The sequence below is a fragment of the Sorex araneus genome, chromosome X (assembly GCF_027595985.1).
Source record: "Sorex araneus isolate mSorAra2 chromosome X, mSorAra2.pri, whole genome shotgun sequence".
NCBI classification, from domain to species: domain Eukaryota; kingdom Metazoa; phylum Chordata; class Mammalia; order Eulipotyphla; family Soricidae; genus Sorex; species Sorex araneus.
In genome coordinates this window covers 295,732,975-295,753,567 of record NC_073313.1, presented here as the reverse complement: position 1 = coordinate 295,753,567, position 20,593 = coordinate 295,732,975, and the positions used below count along the sequence as shown (strand labels likewise).

At 37.2% G+C, this 20,593-nt stretch overlaps 1 protein-coding gene across 2 annotated transcripts in view; it reads left to right on the top strand.

Moving 5' to 3' along the window:
* LRRTM4 (leucine rich repeat transmembrane neuronal 4) overlaps positions 1–20,593 on the top strand; it is a 794,848-nt gene that overhangs the window by 517,922 nt on the left and 256,333 nt on the right. The window lies entirely within an intron of this gene.

Here is a 20,593-nt window from a genome sequence, read left to right as displayed (position 1 = left end):
ATCTATACATAAGAAGCAAAGTTCATATTGATTTAAGTATGCATAAAGATGATCCATTTTTTTTAAATTTATATTAATTGTACAAATTATTTATTTATGAACATGTTTTAATTATTTTTTGTAACTAATCTGAATTGAACTAGCATACTTTCTTTTTTAAAGAAATGATCAATGTAGTCCTTTTTATATTATGCAGACGTGTCCAATGTGATGAATTCTCATGATCTGCAAACTTTTAAAAAGTTAAATTAATCAAATTATGAGATTAAAAACTATTCATAGGGATTCCTAAAATTTTCATTTGTAACTACAGTTGACTGTTCTTTTTAGACATTTCACTGAGTAGCCCAGATTGTAGAGAGAATTGTAAGGAATTATTCACATAGATAAAATATTTGACTTAAGTAGCGGATTGCTCTATCTGTAGAGAATTTTTACTTTTTAGATTGTACAAAAACATGTGACTCTAAATATGGACTCTATTTCATTTTCAGCAAACTAACTTTCTACTCATTTTTACGAATTCCTAAGAGTTAGAGTTAATGGAACTGCTATATGAGGAAGAAACATGTATGTCTATTACAAAACTAGAAAGACTCTAAATAAATTCTAAATAAATAGAAACGAGGTTGGACAGAGTTAATCGGGCTAGTATTCCTTCTACAAAAAAGTGTTGAATATACATGTTTTTCCAGCATATAATTCACAAGTATGTTTACTCAAATGGGATATAATTCTTATGCAACTTTTAGAATATACATATATTTCTCTCTCTCTTTCTCTCTCTCTCTCTGTGTATGTGTATGTGTGTGTGTGTGTGTGTGTGTGGTTATGTGTAGGTGTTGGCGTGTTGGCGTGAGGGCACACCTGGTAATGCTCAGCTCAGGGGTTACTCCTGGATCTACACTCAGAAATTTCTTTGAGAGGTGCTCAGGGGATTGTATGGGATGTTATGGATTGAATTTAGTTTATCTGCATGCAAGCCAAATACCTATATACTGTTGCTCCAGTCCTGAGAGATTATGTGTATTTCTTAGTATGGCAAAATGTCAAAACAGAGAAAAAATCAGACTAAATTAAAATTCAGTTTTTGCCTTGGATAAAAATTTCTACAATATCAGCATCCTCATCTATATCCTTATATTCTCAGTATCCTCTTCTTTATCCTGATATTTTCAGGACAATTCTTTTAGTATTGACATTAAGAATTAAGTTACACAATACCACACAAAGGGCCAACTGCCAACCTCCTAGTGTCACTTCTTATCCTTCATGCTGTACAACAAGTGGCACTCGATGTACTTGAGCAGACTATAATTGAGAGGGAATCATGAAATATTTATGTTGTGCTACTATGAAACAAAGAATGTAAGATGTGACCCTAAATAAAGCTACCCCACAATTTTCTGCTGCCTAAGTCCCCTTATTAAAGAACAGAGAAGTCAATAAAGTATCACTTCAAATCTCCCATTGGCCTTGCTACCTAATCAGATTCTGCAGCCAGAGGCAGCAAATGTGGAACGTGGCAATAGGGAAGAATGTGAAGTTCCCGGAAGTAGGAAGTGTAATTCTAAGATGTAATTCACTATAGAAAGCACTTCAAGGACTCCATTTATCATTTGTGATCGTTCCCTCTATGGGGTAAGTTTACTTGCATTTTCAGGGGGAAAATGTCTGCCGTTTCTCAGTACTAGAGGCCTGGCATGAGAGGAGAGAGGCAGTTCGTGTGGTTTGCAAATATACAAACATATGTAGAAAGTTTTCCAGCTAAGTTGGAATGTTCCAGCATGTCAATATGGCTGCAATACTTCAAAGGCCTGATGGTTCCAGGAAGAAACCTTGAATTCTTAGTTAATTCACTTAAATAATTTGTTTCTATTTATTGATTAGAACACTTTTCCTTCCCCCTCCTTCCTCATTCTTCCCTTATCATCAACAAGATTAGATTATCACGGTTAGTTCAGCAGCTGGAAATTTTGGTTCTTAGACATTGCAGATGTAATGCTTGTAAATATTTCTGAGGGATTTCAAACTTTTAGCACATTATCTATCTATCTATCTATCTATCTATCTATCTATCTATCTATCTATCTATCTATCTACACACACACATATATATGTGCCTTTTGTACTTTTGCTAAACTTGTAAGATTTTGTGGTCCTATTTATTTATTTAATTAATTAATTTATTTATAGATAGCACTGTGGTTAGGGGATTTGCCTTGCACACGGCCGACCCAGGTTTGATTCCTCTGTCCCTATCGGAGAGCCTGGCAAGCTACTGAGAGTATCTGTCCCACACTGCAGAGTCTGGCAAGCAACCTGTGGTGTATTCAATATGCCAAAAACAGTAACACCAAGTCTCACAATGGAGATGTCACTGGTGCCTGTTCAAGCAAATCGATGAACAAGGGGACGACAGTGCTACAGTGCTATTTGTACACATTTCAAAGTGCATTCTGTATCTGAGTTGTTTCTAAAAATCAAAATTTCCTCCATGGACAGTCAGGATCCCATCCAGTAAAATAGACTGGTGGGGAAACCAATAGTATGATATAGAAATGATTTGGTTTACACAATTGTGAGGGCGAGTGAAGCAAGTCTGAAATCTGTAGTATAGATTATTGGGATTCTGGGCACTGGCAAAGTTGCTGAGTACAGATGGAAACTTCAACTCTGTTTTTCAAAACTCTCAACTGATTAAATGAGACCCCCTCTGATTACCCAGGATAAGATCTCTGAATATTAATAGATTATAGGCCCTGCAATGATCAATGCAGTATGTGTGTTAGCACGTGGTGAATGATCAGTGACTGTTGGCACACCATTCAAAGAACATCATTGTCCCTAAATAACAAAGTTCGTCAAAAGAAATGAAAAGGCTATTTAATTGTGCAGCATATAGTCATCATTGCGATGCTATTAATAGTAATATTTATCAAAAGTTTTGTGAACTGGAAAATTGTTTCTCAATGTTAGAAAGAAAACAAATTAACAACCACAGGCTGTCTAACAATAAAAATGTTCTTAGATGGAAGAGGGACAAAAAGGATTTGTTTCAGGGCAAAATTGTGTCGCTTGTATTCTGTGAATTTTATTTTTATACCCAATGAGCAGGTATTCTTTTTGTAATAAATTAATATATAATATACAAGGAGAACATGTACCCACATCGTACTACATTTTAAAAATACTCACATGTGATCAGTTTTTAACCATCTATTTTCACCTGTTCTTCTTTTGAGCTTTCTATACTTTCAATCTAATTGCCTCCACACAACTATTTGTTTCCATTTTCTCTATCAAGTTTGATGAATCCATCGTCTCTGAGGATAAAAAATAAATAAAACTGCTTATGGGTTGTAGCAATAGTACAGTAGGTAAGGTACTTATCTTACAGGCAGTCAAATTGGATTGACTGCATCAGTAAGTAGTAATTACTACTGAACACAGAGCCAGGAATAAATCTTGAGCACCACTGAGTGTTACCCCATCTCCTACAAAAAAAGTTCATGTTCTTCATTGGCAATCAAGTATATTCGATTATATTGACGATACATACAGCAAAGTGCTAAGAATTCATTCATGTTGACGACCACAAAGAGGAAAGAAACCAAACATTAAGCTGATTGCCCTTAACTAACCATTCTTACTTTCAAGCTTTCTTCAAAAAGCAAATCAAGGCACATTCAGAGTTACAGAAAAGCAAAGGTACAAAGCCAAAGGAAAACAGAGTATTTGCACTGTCAGTTGAACTGAGACTGCTACAGTGGCTGTGAGTGGAGGGTAGACTGAAAGGGCTGAGAGACCCAAAGGACTGTGATGAAAAATTGTCACAGAGGTAGAGAGGATGCAGTGACACAGCACTCCTAAAAGAGGGTCTTGTAACCCAATGTCTTCATAAATAAATACATAAATAAATAAGTGTGATAAACTTGATTTTTCCATAGGACATAGGGGTTTTAAAAAAGCCAAATAACCTTCACAGTAAAAAGTCAAATAAACTTCCCAGCCTAAAACAATAATAAAAAGCAAAATTTCCTTCCTGGACAATCAGGATCCCATCCAATAAAATAGACCTGGTGGGGGAAACCAGTAGTATGAGATATGGAAATGATTTGATTTACAGAATTGTGAGGGCTGGGGAGGCAAATCTGAAATCTGCAGTGTAGAATATCAGAGATTTTGGGCACCAGTGAAGTTGCTGACAACACATGGAAATTTCAGCTCTGTTTCTCAACTGATTAAATGAGACCCCCTCTGATTACCCAGGATACGATCTCTGAATATTAACAGATTGTAGACCCTGCAAAGATCAATGCAGCCTGTATGTTCTTGTGTGATGACTTCTCTATAGCTAACATCATCTCAGTGGGGTAAAGATATATTTCAAAATTCAGATTTCTTCCTTGGGTTGTCTTACCCATTACAAGGGGCTTTTTCTTTTACTTCTATTTCAAGAGATGGTGCTAGCTTATGGGAATATCCTTAACCTTATTGGCTTTGATATCATAAACTCTCTATTGTCTCCACTGATGAGAAGGAGAGGCTACTGTCATTGTTTTATGTTCTCTCAGTTCCGGCTGTCAGGACAGTTGTTCTGGAAGGTGCAGTCTACGTCATGGGACATACAGGCACTTTTACTTACACTTATCGTGTTTCAGATGTCTCAAGACTCACATGACTGAAATTTAACTTGCATTGTGCCTTGCCACTTTCACTATAAGCTTACTTTTTCTTGTTTGTGATCTACTATCAGGCAAGTTTTCTTAGCAGGAAAACCCTTTCTTGACTTCCTGAGGATTGCAGGAGAATAGACACTTTCCGCAAGCTCTGCCTTTTCCAACACATTTCAGCAGACCAAGTGGGCTCTGTGAAAGCAACTCATAGAAGGGGGGAGCTCTCAAATTAAGCCACACACCTTTTCTTGCTCTCTCCGACTCCAGTGCTCTAAAGAGTCCCACTTCTTCCCCTTGAGAGTCAACCAAAAGTTGGGTAAGAGACAGTCTTTGTGTACTAAGTCTCTCAAAGGGAAAGGAGAGAGAAAGAAAAGATAAAGAAAGGAAAGTGTAAAGTGGAAATAATGAAAAGGTAGGAAAAATCATTATTATTAATCATTATTTTACAATCTAATTCTTAGATGCAATGATGAGTAGGCTTCTTGAATATTTACTTGTTTTTGATAGCACATGACATAAGATTAAGTCACTTAATTTATTCTGTAACCACTATTATATAGATAAGTTATATATATTATTAATTTATTAATACAAGTTATTAATAGTAGCTTGACCAGTAATTGCCAATAGGTACTATATATGCTATATACTATATATTTATATATATGCAAGTCTCACAATGGAGATATTACTGGTGCCCACTCAAACAAATCAATGAGCAATGGGATGACAATGATACAGTGATACTGTACACACACACACACACACACACACACACACACACATAGGTGTTGAATTGGTTATAAAAAGAAAATCTTGACTGTATAGATGTTTCCTCATTGTATTAGATTTCTGAAAAGTAGTCTTAGAGGTTGCAAAAATGTTACATAATAAACTGATGTCAGGTTCCTTAATTTGTATTTCTGAGTCTCAGCTCTTCATCTAGAAATTCACACTGGTTATTAGAAAGGATATTTCTATTCCTAAGACTATGATACTTTTACTTTAAAAAATACACTAGAACTTTGACTCCAAGTGCAATTAACACTCATCAATCCTGCCTGTGGTTCTGTAGGTGATTCTTTATGTTTTTCAGGATTTCTGCAGTTAAATGATTTTGTATCAGTGTACAGTTATGTGTTTAAAAAAAAGAGAAGAAAAAGAGGAAGGGAGAACTGCAACAACACAAACTCTACAGGCATTAATTTCTCAGTGTAAAAGAGACATTCCTACACTATAGGAGGTTTCATTGGAACATCTGTTTCAAACTCCTGTGTTGTAATATTATTGAGATGACATTTCCAAAGAATAATTTCAATTTTGATAGAACCTGGACATACACTACAGTAAATTTCTCTCCTTACCTGTGGTGTATTTACACTGTGCTAAATTAGTTAGGATGAAATGCCATCATCGAGTATTCTTCCTTTGTATGATTCGGGATTGTGTTGCCAACATAGGCATCTAACATGAGATTCTTGGAAGGCAATTGCCATACGTTTATGCTGTACATTGCCGTGGTAGCTCTGGCATATCTTGTAGGTATGAAACACTATCTTAATACTAGTTTTCTCATCCCTGTTAGTTTTCTTCCTTCTGTAAATAATTTTATTATACATGAATGGGTTGATGCAGGGGGGTTGCTGTACTGTAAGACACTTATGCATTTTGAATTGAAAATAGTGCAAAGCACATACATAGTGTTCTTGGTCCCTATATGTTCAGCTCCTTCCATACACTCAAACGCACACAAACATACACACATACACAGAAACAACTTTTTGATCTATGAACGATCAAAAAAACTGACTTTGAGAGTCAGTATTATACATAGACTATTTTGACTCCCCCATCAGTTCCCATAGGGATATAAACTCTTATCCTAATAATAAATGTTTAATTCTCTTCCCTAAGATAACCTCTAGCACATATAAACACTGATAGTTTGAGTTCAATGATACTATAAACGTAAAATACATACTGAACTTTACAGGATCTGAAAATAGGTAATCATATTGATAATATTTGATGTGATATTCTAATAAATTATTCTTTTTTCAGGTTATTAAGAGACTGCAGCTTACTTCATATTAAAAGGTTTAAAGCAATTTTCAAATGTGTCTATTTTTGTGCAACAAAATACTAGAGGAAACCAAGATTCTGAAAGAAGAAATTATTGTCATAATGTGGTTAGTGAGATGCTAGAGCATGTGTTCAAATTAAGTTCATTGCTGAAAATGCAATTCTGAGTCTATGAGATAGCTTAAAATAATGGGGAGCCTACCATGCACAGTTGTGACCTGGATTCAATTCCTCACACTGCATGACCACCTCGCCAACTCTAATGGAACCTGGGAATCCCCCAACCCTACTCTCCCACAAAAACACAATGTCATGTGCTGAGTTCTGAGTTTTTGGGTCCACGTAACTAGAAAGAAAAGATGGGAGAGTGCCTTCAGTATTTGTTTGGAGTTTCTCTTCAAAAGTGTGAGGCTTAAAAACCAACTTGAGATTGTAGACAAACAAGGTAGAGGGTCAATTACAGTAATTTTTTTGTGAGTACAAAGAAATTATATATCATCACTTTTAAGTGTGTTTTTTATATATTTTAAATGGTTGTAGAATGGCTGGAAACAGCATTTCATAAATTAGAATATTTAGAGAAGGATGAATCCTAGTACATTAATTATGCATGTTAGCTCTTAAAATTAAAAATCTCAAACAGGCTTTCAAAATGCATGTGTTGAAATTCTGAGGAGAAAAAAACCAAGAGGACAAACATTCTGTGACAAAAACATTAATGCTACAGAAAATACCAGAGGGTAAAAATATCATTTCTTACAGACTTCCATGATGAAATTATCTGATAATTGCAAAGAAAGACACTCACAATATCTAACCTCTTTCTTTTGGGTTGTTAGCCCATAAGTTGTCTGTGGATGGTGTCAGTTCTCTACTTGTGCAGAAAACATTCAGTAGGTCTATGCCAGTGCAATTTTAACAAACTTTTTTCTTGGTGCCAATTCTCATGATGGTGTGCTCTCAGCATTTGCCTTTGAATTTCAAATGGTTGTAAAACTCCAGGGGTTCACACTCTGTGAATGAAATGAGATAAGAAGATGTCAGCAAAACTGTTTAACTGCATTTCATCTCAACTTGGCTTGAGACCTAGTATACTGTATGACATAGTAAAGTGTTGCACAGAAAGTGCTAACCCAGTCAGAAATACTGAATCCCACAAGGAGAAAGCAATAAGCTACCAGAGAGGAATTGCCGATGCCTTGCCATGCCTTGAGGCCTAGAAAACAATTATAAAAATGGTATACTTGGAAATCACTGTGTCCCAGGCAGAGCAATAAATTGACCGAGCTAATGTACATGATTTGACTATTGATATAAACATGAGCTATGTGGCAAGCACACCTCAACAAGAAAGATAAGAGCTTAGTTTAGGACCCAGATGTTATTCAAATATACAGCTGTTAGGCACTGCACTGACAATATTTCATGAATAGTATTTATTTTATGGTGACAACAGAAGCAATTTTATTCAAAAGCTTAACTAATGTCATAACCTTTGTGATATCCAACTATACACAGTTATATTAGATTTTTTAGAAAAGCTGAATTATTGTGAGCATGATAATGAATAATTTGGCTTTTAGACATGATTGCATTTAAAATATATACTTATATTGCATTATAAAGTAAAAATTAGGTATTTTGAACATCAGTTTTTACTTAGGGCACTGAGATAAACATATAGGTGTACACTGCCAACTTAAGTAGATTTTTTTCTTAAGTAATTTTGAATTAAATATAAAGAATAACATTTATGGTGACATTTACTTGTATTAACATCATAGCCCATTTGAGACATTCATTTTTTTTATTGTCTTCTCAGTTAAAGTATCTAGCCAAAGATATTAATTGGTTGGCTAAACAACAGGATTTTACAATCGTTCACCCTTGTGTGGTTTACATTTTTCTTCCATATTTCAATTTGGTGCAGTGGACATTAATACCTTAGATAATATATCTGGGGCACAGTAAAAGTGTGCATTTTCCGTGAATGACTCAATTCATTGATGGAACAATGAAGCTATATGAAAACTGTCTTGGATGTGGGACAAATTGGTTAACCTCTGCTGTGTCTTTTGTAGGGTGGTGTAGATTATGGAGTTCCTCTCAGCAGCTGATTTCAGGAGAGTAATTAGGAAAAAAGCCAATCTTCTATTCATGGAACTCTCTCTGCAGTAGAATAAAAGATGTGAAGATGTGCAGGCCTCTTTTCCACTGACCCATTGCAAGCTCACTGCATCCCTTGCTTCCTTTGTCCCATTAAGAGTATGGTGAGATTTATTTGTAAAACTATTCACTAATATGCCAGGCAAATATGTTGTTTATAAACACATTCATGTTTTTATTTTGTTAAATAGGGAAAGTACTGTGGAATATCATACTCTCTCAAACCTTGGAATTGATTTTTCTTTGACTTTCCTATGGATGGAAGTGTCTTTTTTCTATTCTAGACTTTCATTGCTCCCTGAATATATTTTCAGATGGTAATGCAATCTGATCATATAGCCAATATATTTCAGCATGTTTTACATGCATGACTGCTATCTTCATATTGATCTTTCTAAATTGCTATAATATTTTGCACTAGGGCACTCAGTGTGTTTTTTTTTTAATAATACATGAGAGCCTCAATACTAACCCTTTCCTCTTCATCACATCTCTTTTGTGAATGCTTAGTTCTTCTCTTAGATAATAGAATTTCAAATGTGCACATACTGCATTTTGTGTGAGTAAAAAGCAGTATGTATATTTATTATTTTAAAATGTTCTTGATTCTTTTGAGTTTTTCTGTTTCTCTCAAGATCTCTCTGGTTCAAAAATTAAAACAAAAAAAATGAGCTAAAAGTCTTCCTAATGAAAGTCATTGAAAGCTAAGAACAAACAACATTTAAATCGACAGGATACTCTCTCTCATTACAAGTTATGAATCCTTGAATCTGAATGTATGGTGTAGGAGTGGGGGGGTCATGACATTTTTGAGCTGGTAAACTAGAAAGACAGAAGTTTATATAATTCTTAGACCTTGTTGCAATATTTTTATGAATCGATTTTGCTAGAGATGTTTGTCCCAGTGGTTATACTTTGGTTCAATATGGATAAGAGGGTCCTGATCTTTGATAGCTTTGTTGTTCTGCATCAGAGACTGGTGTCTGCTGAAGGTTGTCTAATCACTCCTCTTTATTATGGGAGGCTTGCTACTACATGTCAGACAATGTTTTCAGGAGGTCCATTCTTGTAGTCTGTGTTTTGATGCTAGACCTTCTAATAACATCAGTTCTTTTCAAGTATTCCATAAACACAACCATCTAGATGCAGATAGTTATTTATTTGCAACTTGTAATATGTTCTGATGTTTCTGCTGGCTCTTGGGTGCTGTTGTGTATCCCAACAACCTATAGACTGTTCATAGCCCTTTCTTCTCTACCTGAGAATACCATAGAGAATATTGTATTTTACTATTGTCATAGCACTTATTCTAGTCTTTAGTTTTCATCTCTTCATTTGCTTACATTCTCCAACATATAAGTTTTAGAGACCTTACTCACAAAAGTAACAATTCTTTGTAATAATTTTCAACCACTTTTTTTTTACCATTAACCAGTGACCATTTATTATCAGATCTGCTTGCTAATGAACCTTAAATTTTTAGAAAAATAAATATTCCTCAGTAGCTCATAGATTTTAAAATATTACAATTTCTAAAAAGAGAATCAAGTTTCTGAAACTATCAATATATCTTTTAATTTAGATTGTACTCTTTCTTAATTTAGATGATATTCACTTATTGATGTCATTTGTTTAATTGTTGGAAACTCTCAGATGACCTTCTTTGAAAAGAAATAAACATAAAAGAGAGAACATGTTAAACATATTTTATCTTTGGATTTTTATTTGTTTATTAGCTTAAGGGCTTGGATTCTAGAGACAAACTGCCTGAACTCAGGGATAAATTCTTGCCTTTCTGTTTGCTTATTTAAATAATCAAGAGTATTATCCCTTTTTTGGGTCTCCTTTTCCTTGCATACCTTTAAACCACAAATAATGGTACCTATTATTAAGAGGATGTTAGAAAATGATCTAATTTTTGTGAAGTTCTTTGAATAGACTTTTTTTTTATCACACCTGGCAGTTCTCATCCTAGCTCTGCACTCAGGAATTACTCCTGGTAGTGCTGGAAGAATTTATGGGTAGCCAGGAATTAAACCCGGTTAGACACATGCAAGTTGAACTCCCTACCCACTGTACTATCACTCTGCCCCCTCTTTGAACAATTCTCGCATGTTCTAAACTCTACATAAGCAGATATTATAATAATGACAATGATCATAATGGCAAATAATATAATTATTAGAAATATAAGCTTTATTTAGTGCCAAGGAGGTGGCAGTACTCTTACTGAGCATGTTTAAGCAACTGAATCAAAATTAGGCACTACAGGGCCCTCAAGCCCTGTGAGTTCTGTCCCCTATTTTAAAAAAATGGTTATTTATTTTTAAATTGAAGAGAAAATTTCATCATCAAGGACAAAATGATGTAAATGATCTCATAAAAATGGTTAACTTTTAGCCTAAGGGATTCTAAGAGGAGAAATTGGATATGTTCTTATTGCAAGCATAAAGATTATACATAAAACAACAAATTAAAAATTAATAAAAGTTCAACTAAAGCACACTGTCAATTCATTTAAGCAACAACCATAAATATGTTTGTGTCTTTATAGAACATAATTTCTTAATGTACGATCATCACTGTCACTGTCATCACATTGTTTGTCAATTTAATCCAGCAGGCACCAGTAACATCTCTATTCCTCCCAGCCCTGAGATTTTAGCAGCCTCTCCTTACTTGTCTTTCCCAACAATTGGAGGCTCTTTCAGGGTCAGGGGAATGAGACTTATCGTCTCTGTTTTTGGCATATCGAAAATGGGTAGCTTGCCAGGCTCTGCCCGTGCAGGTGGGATACTACTAGCTTGTCGGGCTCTCCGAGAGATATATACATATGTATATACATGTATACATATATATGCATATATGTATACACATATACACACATTACTCTCTAAGATTTCTTGTCTACTCTCTGAACTCCATCATATATGGTGTGGTAATTATGGAAAATGGGTAGAAACCTGAGTGCTAGGTTCTTCTGGATACAATGTATCCAGAAAGCAGCCTGGAGCATGGCGTCGGTTGGGTAGTGGAGGTTGGCTGCTGGGGCTAGGTCCCTTGGGACGGGGAGGGTTCTCACCCACTCCCCTCTGGGGCGCCCTGAGTGAAAACAGCCTGGAGTGGAGTCCCATGTACAATAAACCAATGTATGATAAACTTAAATAACTGAAAATGATTACAATGAATTAAAATATTGATACTCAAATAATATACTAGGTAAAATGAACAATTAATGTGGTTATGTGTGAATCAAGGTAAAGGTAGAATTGAAATCCAGTGTTCCACAGAATACTTCTAATGAGGAAGGAGGCTTTTAAGCAAGATGCAAATCACAAGAAACCAGGCATAGTAGGATGTGAGAGCAAGAACACCAAGACCATATCAAGGGCATAAAAAATTTGAACTTGTAGTTCCGAAGAAACACCTAAGGCACTGGGGTGTGAAGCCTTGAGGGGTTAAATAGAGAAGTGACACATTTCATTTTAGATTTTCAGAAAATGCTCTGGCTGCTCTAAAGCAAATGAATGGTTCATATGGAAGCAGGGATGCCACCTCAGAAGAAATAATCAGTTAAATAGTGATTATTTCAGCTGGAACAAGGTCAACACTAGTAGATTCTGAAAGAAAGGCCTGAGTGCTAGGTTCTTTAAACTATGGAGTTTGATATATTCTGAGCATATGTTTGAAGGAAACTTCAATTCCCTCGAGCCAGAATCGGGAATGTTACACACATGTCTGGTTAGCACATTATTTTGTGTAGCTTCTGTTTAATACATGGATAGACCCTAGCTTCCACTCTTTCTCATAGTGACTTGGGGTTTCTATAGTGACTTGGGGTTTCTCATAGATCATTTGCTATTAAAAGGCTATTTGTAGGAAATCTCTACCAAGTGGTGTTCAAGAAAGTCCTGGTGTCCATGTTTAGAAATAGGTCATCCAGAATCACACTGTGCTGCTGAAGGACCATGCAGGGGTGTAAGAGGAGAGTTTATAACTTAGGGCCTCTCCATGCCTCTCATTTCTTCAGCCATCCAAGCTATCCTGAAGACCCTAAAATGCAATTTTAAAGCAAAAGTAACACATGGTCCCTTGAAAGACACCAGATAAATATTTAAAAGGAAGGGGGATCGTAATATCATTTTAGAATAATGTAGAATGAGAAATCACAGGTTTATTTGCCAAAGCCAGTGATTTGATTCTAAGGGAGTAAAATATTAAGCATATATTTTAGACATTGGACGAAAAATCAATGAAGCATAATTAACATAGATCTTTATTTGAAAATGCCAAGCATGGGGAGAATTCAAAAGAGCATTCTAACTTGGGTCAGCAGACCGGAATATTTTAAGGGGGGTAGTAGACAGGTTGAGTTGTCGCTTGGTTCTTGGAAAGGAAAAGCTTATTCATGTATAGACATATAAATTCTAACATATTATTCAGTTCATTTGTATGAATTAAGAGCAATGAGGAAATTGCCTTGTGCAGAGGGCATAGACAAGAGGCCGTAAGAGAAAGGGTTGACAGGATAAAGGCATGAGAAACGCTGTGGAAAATTCTTAATTCTTCATTCTCTTCTAAATGAGTTTTATATATAAAATATGTTGATGAGTTTCTCAGATGTGGAACACTGATTGTGTACTTAGTAACTAAGATGGAGAAATGTGGCTATCAGCATAAAGGAAAGAGAAAATCCCAATGATGAAAGTTATCTTAGTGTTTTATTTTCTCTATTTTTGTACTTACTACTCTGTTCTTACTGATTACCCCCAAGGATATTTAATAATAAATTGTCTTACACAGAGGAAGGATGTCTGATCCACAATGAAACTCTCCACCTACCAAATCCCTATCACATACCTGTACTCTGTCGAGAGATGTCACCTGCACTCTGATAAGAGATCTGACTGAGCCAATGAAGCATATCCCTTTTCTGGAATCAGAGATCTATAAAAAAGTTAAACCAGGGGCTGGAGCGATAGCACAGCGGGTAGGGCACTTGCCTTGCACGCGGCCAACCCAGGTTCGATTCCCAGCATCCCGTATGGTCCCCTGAGCACCACCAGGAGTAATTCCTGAGCGCATGAGCCAGGAGTAACCTCTGTGCATCGCTGGGTGTGACCCAAAAAGAAAAAAAAAATTAAACCAGGGCCAGAGCAATAGTACAGTGGGCACGGCACTTGCCTTGTGTTTCATTCACCATGGTTCAATCCCTGGCACTCTTTATTTTATTTTATTTTTTATATTATGCTTTTTAATTGAGTCACCGTGAGAACAGTTACAGGGCTTTCAGAATCAAGTTTTAGTCATACAATGATCAAACACCCATCCTTTCACCAGTGCACGTTTCACCAACAAGAACCCCAGCAGACCCTCCCTCCCTCTCCTCCTCTGCCCGTGTGGCAGATGATTTCCACTTTACTCTCTCATTACTTTGATAATGTTCAATTTTTGAAAGAAAACTCACTATCATTGTTTGGAGTTTTCCTCCCAACAGGCAGACCTGTCGGAATGGCATCATTAGACCGTGTGTTTTCTATTGTTGATAACAAAGAGCATATGATGTTGCACAGTCATGAAAGCGGCCGCCCAGTTTTGGGATTCTGGTATTCAGTCCAGAGATATTTCTGGCAGCAGCCACTGCATTCCAAGATTGGTTTGTGTGCCTCTGGAATCATGGCTGTTCAGGAGGAGGGGAGCTGTTCCTGGGTGGCCACTTGGGGTCTCATTTGGGCAGGAAGCAGGACCGGTTCTGTCCCCGACTCCTATCATGAGATTCCCCATGCATCCCATCACTTCAAGTTCCTACCTCTCTGTCCAATTTACTCTAAACGGTGGCAGTCGCCATGCTGCCGAAAGGGGAAAAGGCCAAAAACCTTCCCTTCCTGGTGCTGCACGGGACTGTAGTTTAGTTTAAAGCCCAGGAGTGTAGCTGCCAGCAGCCTCTGGGTTTCTGTGCCTTTGGAATAATGGCCACTCAGGGGTGGTGAAGCCATTCCCGAGCATTTTGTTTGTTTGTTTGTTTGTTTTATCAGAAGAGGTCGAACTTTTATCCCCGGCACTCTTGATGGTACCCTAAGCACTGCCAGAAGTGAACCCTGAGTGCAGTGTCAGGACTAAGTCCTGAGTACTGGTAGGTGTAGCCCCCAAACAAAAACAAACAAAAAGTTAAATCATTCCCTATACCTTCCCACTTACCAAACTCCCAAGATAAGCCCAAGGCAGAATGTTGGAGAGCTACCTTTGGACCTCACTCCTTGAATGTTTATGTCAAAGAAGGCAGCTCAGAGCTGAAAATACAATAAGTCTGGATGCTGATAATGCTGAGTCTTTGGCCTCAGGAAGCAAGACAACATTAACATCATTAGTTCACAATCACCACAGATATTCCACTCAATATTCCTTTAACAGAAAAAGAGCATTTTGCTTTTGGCTTACATGTGTTATTTTTGTTTAACTGTCTTCTCTGTGGGAAAAGACAATGGGGGGGCTTCTCTTTAAAAATGTATTTGGAGAATAGTGCCTTCCAGAGAATAAGAATTAGGGGTTCGCCTGTCAAGTTTCCCTCTAATCCACCATGGAGAGATATGGATTGATTAAATAAATGAAAAAGTAGAAGCTAGCTGAGACAGACAGCGGAGTCTACTGCATAAATGCAGAGAAAGCCAACCGTGATAGAACGAGAATGCAGATCTTAGCAATTGTTATTTTTTTACTCTAATGACCTGCACTCTTCCAGGACACCCCAAAAGATGTACCTCTCTGTTGCTCTTTCTGACAGACTACACAATCACAGAGTGAAAGAGGACCTCAGTCCTCCGCTAGGTATGGGCATAGGCTTTTATCACCAGGCACAACTGCATCTTTGTAGTGTGCAAACCCCAAGCCCTGCTTCCACCTATAGCTTCCCCATCCTTCAACCTATGGAGACAACCACCGAGATGACACATCCCCAGGCTCAACCATTCTGGGAGCAGGTTAACAAGCTAAACTTGTCACACTTCTCCCTGTGCAATCATTTATTATCATCCTTGGAATTTGAAAGGTCAGTGTCTGTATTGTGGGGAAAAAAAGGAACTATATTACCACAAACATTTTATTTCTTCTAGAAATTCGTTAAGGCTCAGAAAAAAAGTGGGCTGTATGCTCAGTCCTAAAGAAGAAATTGCTCTCTGATGAGGGCAATGGATTTTTCCAGGGCTCTACTGGCCCACCATGGAAGAGCCTGGCAAGCTCCCCATGGTGTATTAGATATGCCAAATACGGTAACAATTACAGGTCCCATTCCTTTGACCCTGAAAAGAGCCTCCAATCATTGGGAAAGACAAGTAAGGAGAGACTGATACAATCTCAGGTCCGGGACAAATGGAGATGTTACTGGCGCCCCCTTGAGTAAATCAATGAACAATGGTAATACAGTGATACAGTGATACTGGCCCACAGGCTCATGCACAGTTTGATTCCGGGCTGTGCTTCTCTACCTATGCCCGAAATTCCTCAGTCTTTCTTCATCTCAGCCAATGTCTGAGGTTTTTGTCAATTCATCAAGTTAAATGAGGCTCAGGAACAACAACAACAAAAAAAATCACACAGGTTTTATTTTTCAGTCTGCCTTCAATAAAGAACAATCTATTATACAGTTCCCTTGCTGAAAGAAGCTATTATCATTGTCCATTTAGTCCCACCCTAGTATATAGAAGTGTCACATTGCCCTTGTACACTTTTAAACTGCAACTACTTAGTTTTAAGGTGCAATAGAAACCATCTAAAAAGTGGCATCTAAAGCAGTTCTAGACATTTTGGAAATCTACATTATGCGTTTGTTCGGAGTACTTTTATACATGAGATCCTGAGACAAATGATAAATGGCTGCAGGTGCAGGGGCTGGTGCAATAGCACAGCGGGTAGGGTGTTTGCCTTGCACACGGCCGACCCGGGTTCGATCCCCAGCATCCCATATGGTCCCCTGAGCACCGCCAGGGGTAATTTCTGAAAGCAAAACCAGGAGTAACCTCTGAGCATCGCTGCCTGTGACCCAAAAAGCAAAAAAAAAAAAAAAAAAAAATGGCTGCAGGTGCAGAAATGCTAAATGATATGCTGTGGAGGAATAAAAGTACTAGCTGGTGGAGAAAACTCAGTGTAGCAGATATATCAGATATATATGTATATATATTTGTGAACAATATTAAAAGGTTTGGACTAGTGAGACAGTACAGTGGAAACGGTGCCTGCCTTGTATGTAGCTGATCTAGGTCTGTTTCCCTTCATCCCATATGGTCCCCCCAGTCCCGCTGAGAGTGCTCCCTGAGCACAGAGCTAGCAATACACCCTGCTGGCTGTGATCCAAAAACAAAGAAGGAGAAGAAGGAGAAGGAGAAGAAGCTGTTTGATTCAATTGTTAAAATTAGAAAGATGAGAAAAATTAAACTTCAAATGAATGCCCTTCAGAGCAGTGGAATTCTGTTAGATTCTGAGAAGGCAATGCATATGTTGATTTTATAAAACTGAAGGAAACTGACTATGCATCTCACACTATTATTTGTAGACTCCTTGCCAGCCTTTTTTCATTTTCTTTTGTGTTTCTTTCTCAGATTTAAGCATTTTTTACGGCCCCGTGATTGGCCTCCAGAGAGCTATAACTCACGGCCATCATTACTGTGTACTAGTTGCTCAAGTACATCTTGAGATTCTATCAAGATATTTTTTGAAACTGTTCACTTGAGAATTGTATCTATTCCCAGGATAGGAAACAGAAAGAAGCACGTAATGGCAAGTAGTTACAGTTCTCATACTGTTGAGTAATATTCTTTATGATTGTGATTTAATTACATTGATTTATTGATCTTGCTGCATTTCAGTTTGAAAGTGTTTGGGATGAGTCATAACCATAAAGAAATAAGCTTATGCTTTATCATAAGGAAAAATGGAGAAAATGGGAGTGGGGGATGGGTAAAGGGTAACTGAGGACAAAGGAAATGGCTTCTTTGTCACATTTTTATTTTCTTCCTTCAAAGGGATAGCTAATCCAGCAGTGATTAGTAAATTTTCATGTATATTTTTGAAGATCACCTGGGGCTACTTGTTAAGTATACAGATTTAAGAGACTCATCCCCATGGAAATTCTCAATAGAGTTTGTTGTTTTGTGTCTATGTGTCAGAGATGGGAGTGATGGAGGTGAGTTTTTCAAATCGTGAACTCGTATGTTTAACTGAATGGATTCTTCTGTATAAAGGAGATGGACTGAACACATTAACCCCATTCATAGGAGTCCTAGGAAGATACTGTATATGAGATTTGTGAATGAGTATTGCTCCATTTTCTAGTGGGGTCTATGCAGGAAATAGAGTTAAACATAGAACCAGTTACATAAGATATTTAGTATTTAGGCTAAAGATATTTAGGCTTAAAGTAGACACTGCATTAAATGTCCCTTGTTTTCTCAACACATTATCAGCTACATAGTTTTAAGTGTAGTTTTATGAACTTGTCCTATGTAAAATAGGATGCATGCATGACTAGAGTCAGAAAAGGGGAGAAATATGGATTCAAGGAAGACTCTTTTGAAGTTGCTTAGCTGGATCTCATGAGATAAAAGTTCAGTGATTTAACATAATTATAAGATCCCGTGTACTAATTTTACCCATATTTATGGGTGATAATGTCTGAGCTAGAGGTCCGAGTCACGCTATATGAAATATTCAAAACACTAAGGTAAAAAAGACATTGTTAAATTACCAAACATATAGTGGGAAATCAAATATTTATATAGACAGGTACAGATGCATATTTATGATGAACCGGTCTGTCTCTATATTCAGTCTGCATGAAAACTGAAAAAGAAAAATCAGGACTAAAAGTAATTCCTTTCTAGAAACCACTGTCAGAGAGATCATAAATAGTTGAAATTCATTTGATTGAGCTTTGTAATTGACGGTTGCTGGGGGAGCACGGAATCAGAATGAGACAAATCAGGTTAATTAAAATTTTACTGGCTTTGGAATAAGATTTTCTGAGAAATTCATCTCAGAGAAGTCTGGTTTTGCTTAAATACTCAAAATAATCTGCCAACACTCTGTCTTGTGGATCTGGCTTCTTCATTGACCAGAATCAACGTTTTTCTTCTTGGACTGTGCATTTGCCAGACTTAATATGTGCCCTTAATTGCTTTTTTGGATATATTAAAACATTGACAAGTTCCTGCAAAGCATCTGAAGGAGTGAGCCTCTAAGAAAAAATATTGTATTAAGTTATAATCTTAGAAAAATAACTTAGTTATACAAAAATATAATTTTGTTTTCTATAACTACACTTAATTTTATTTTTGCATTTCATCTCAGCAGATTGTCCGGAAAATTTTCATCTATCATTAGGATTACTGTATGAACTTCTATGAATATAACCAGAGATTTATTTTCTACAAATCTTTAATCATATGTACTTAGGAGGTATTTTGCAGGTGGCAGGCAAGAGATTAATAATATTAGGCAGAGCTTAGAAATTAGTATAAGTTTATATTCTTGTTAGTATAAGTTTATTTCCTTGTTAGTCTGTAGTGTTATGTTATTAAGCAAAACCTTAGCTTACTTCGTTATAGTCAAAATTGGTTCTTTGAAAAATTCTTCAAAATAGTCCCACTTTATATTTCTTCCTCTGAAATATTATTTAACTAATTTCATTAAGTTATGGAAAGAACATTTCATAGATCTCTGAATAAAATTGAAAAAATTAGAACAAATTTCATAGTAGGATGCTAAAATTCTTATGTCATTTCACTTTTTAATTTGTTTTTTGGTTTTGGAGTCACAGAAAGGGGTGCTTGCGACCCACTTCCACTTCTATGCTCAGCGAACCTCCACTGCCTTCTTGAAGATGGGGAGTGTAATACCAGCAGTTGAAACCAAGACTCCAGCATACAAAGCATGCATTAATCTCATTCAGCTATCACTCTGTCTCCTAATTTACTCATTTATAAATGTCACTGTCATCCAATTGATCAATGATTTGCTCATGCTGGCCTAGTAACATCTCCATTCATCCTAACCCTGAGATTTTAGCATCCTCTTTTCTCTCGTTCTTTCCAATGGTGCCACATTAGAGGCTCTTCAGGGTCAAAAAATGAGACCCATCATTGTTACTGTATGTGGCATATGAATATGCCATGTGTAGCTTGCCAGGCTCTCCCATGTGGGCAGTAAACTCTCGGTAGCCTGCCAGGTTCTCCAAGAGGAGAACTAGGCTATAAGAGGTTGCTTCCAGGAGCTTAGTTTTATGGTCTCTGGATGTAGGCAGTTCATGGAATTATACGGCATTGGGGGCAGTTTCTGGGTGTGACTGCCCAGTTATGGAAAGTGGGGAATCCAGGTGGAAGAGGCCCAGTCCTGATGTGAGCAGCCTTGAAGATCTCGGCCTCGGGTTTCACACACCTGGGTTCCTCTGCCTGTTCCTTCGTGTGTGAGGCTCGTCCGAATGTGTGGAGAGTGGTCTTGAGCATGGCTGTGGCTGGGTTCTGGAGGTCTTCAACTGCTGGGACTCTGCTTGAGGTGGGGAGGGAAACTCAGCCTGCCCCCTCCGAGGGGCCCCACTGAAGACATTCAGGCGAGGGGGCAAGAGACTCTGTGTCACTCTCTTCTGGGATCTTGGTTTTATAGTTTCTTGATGTTGGCCA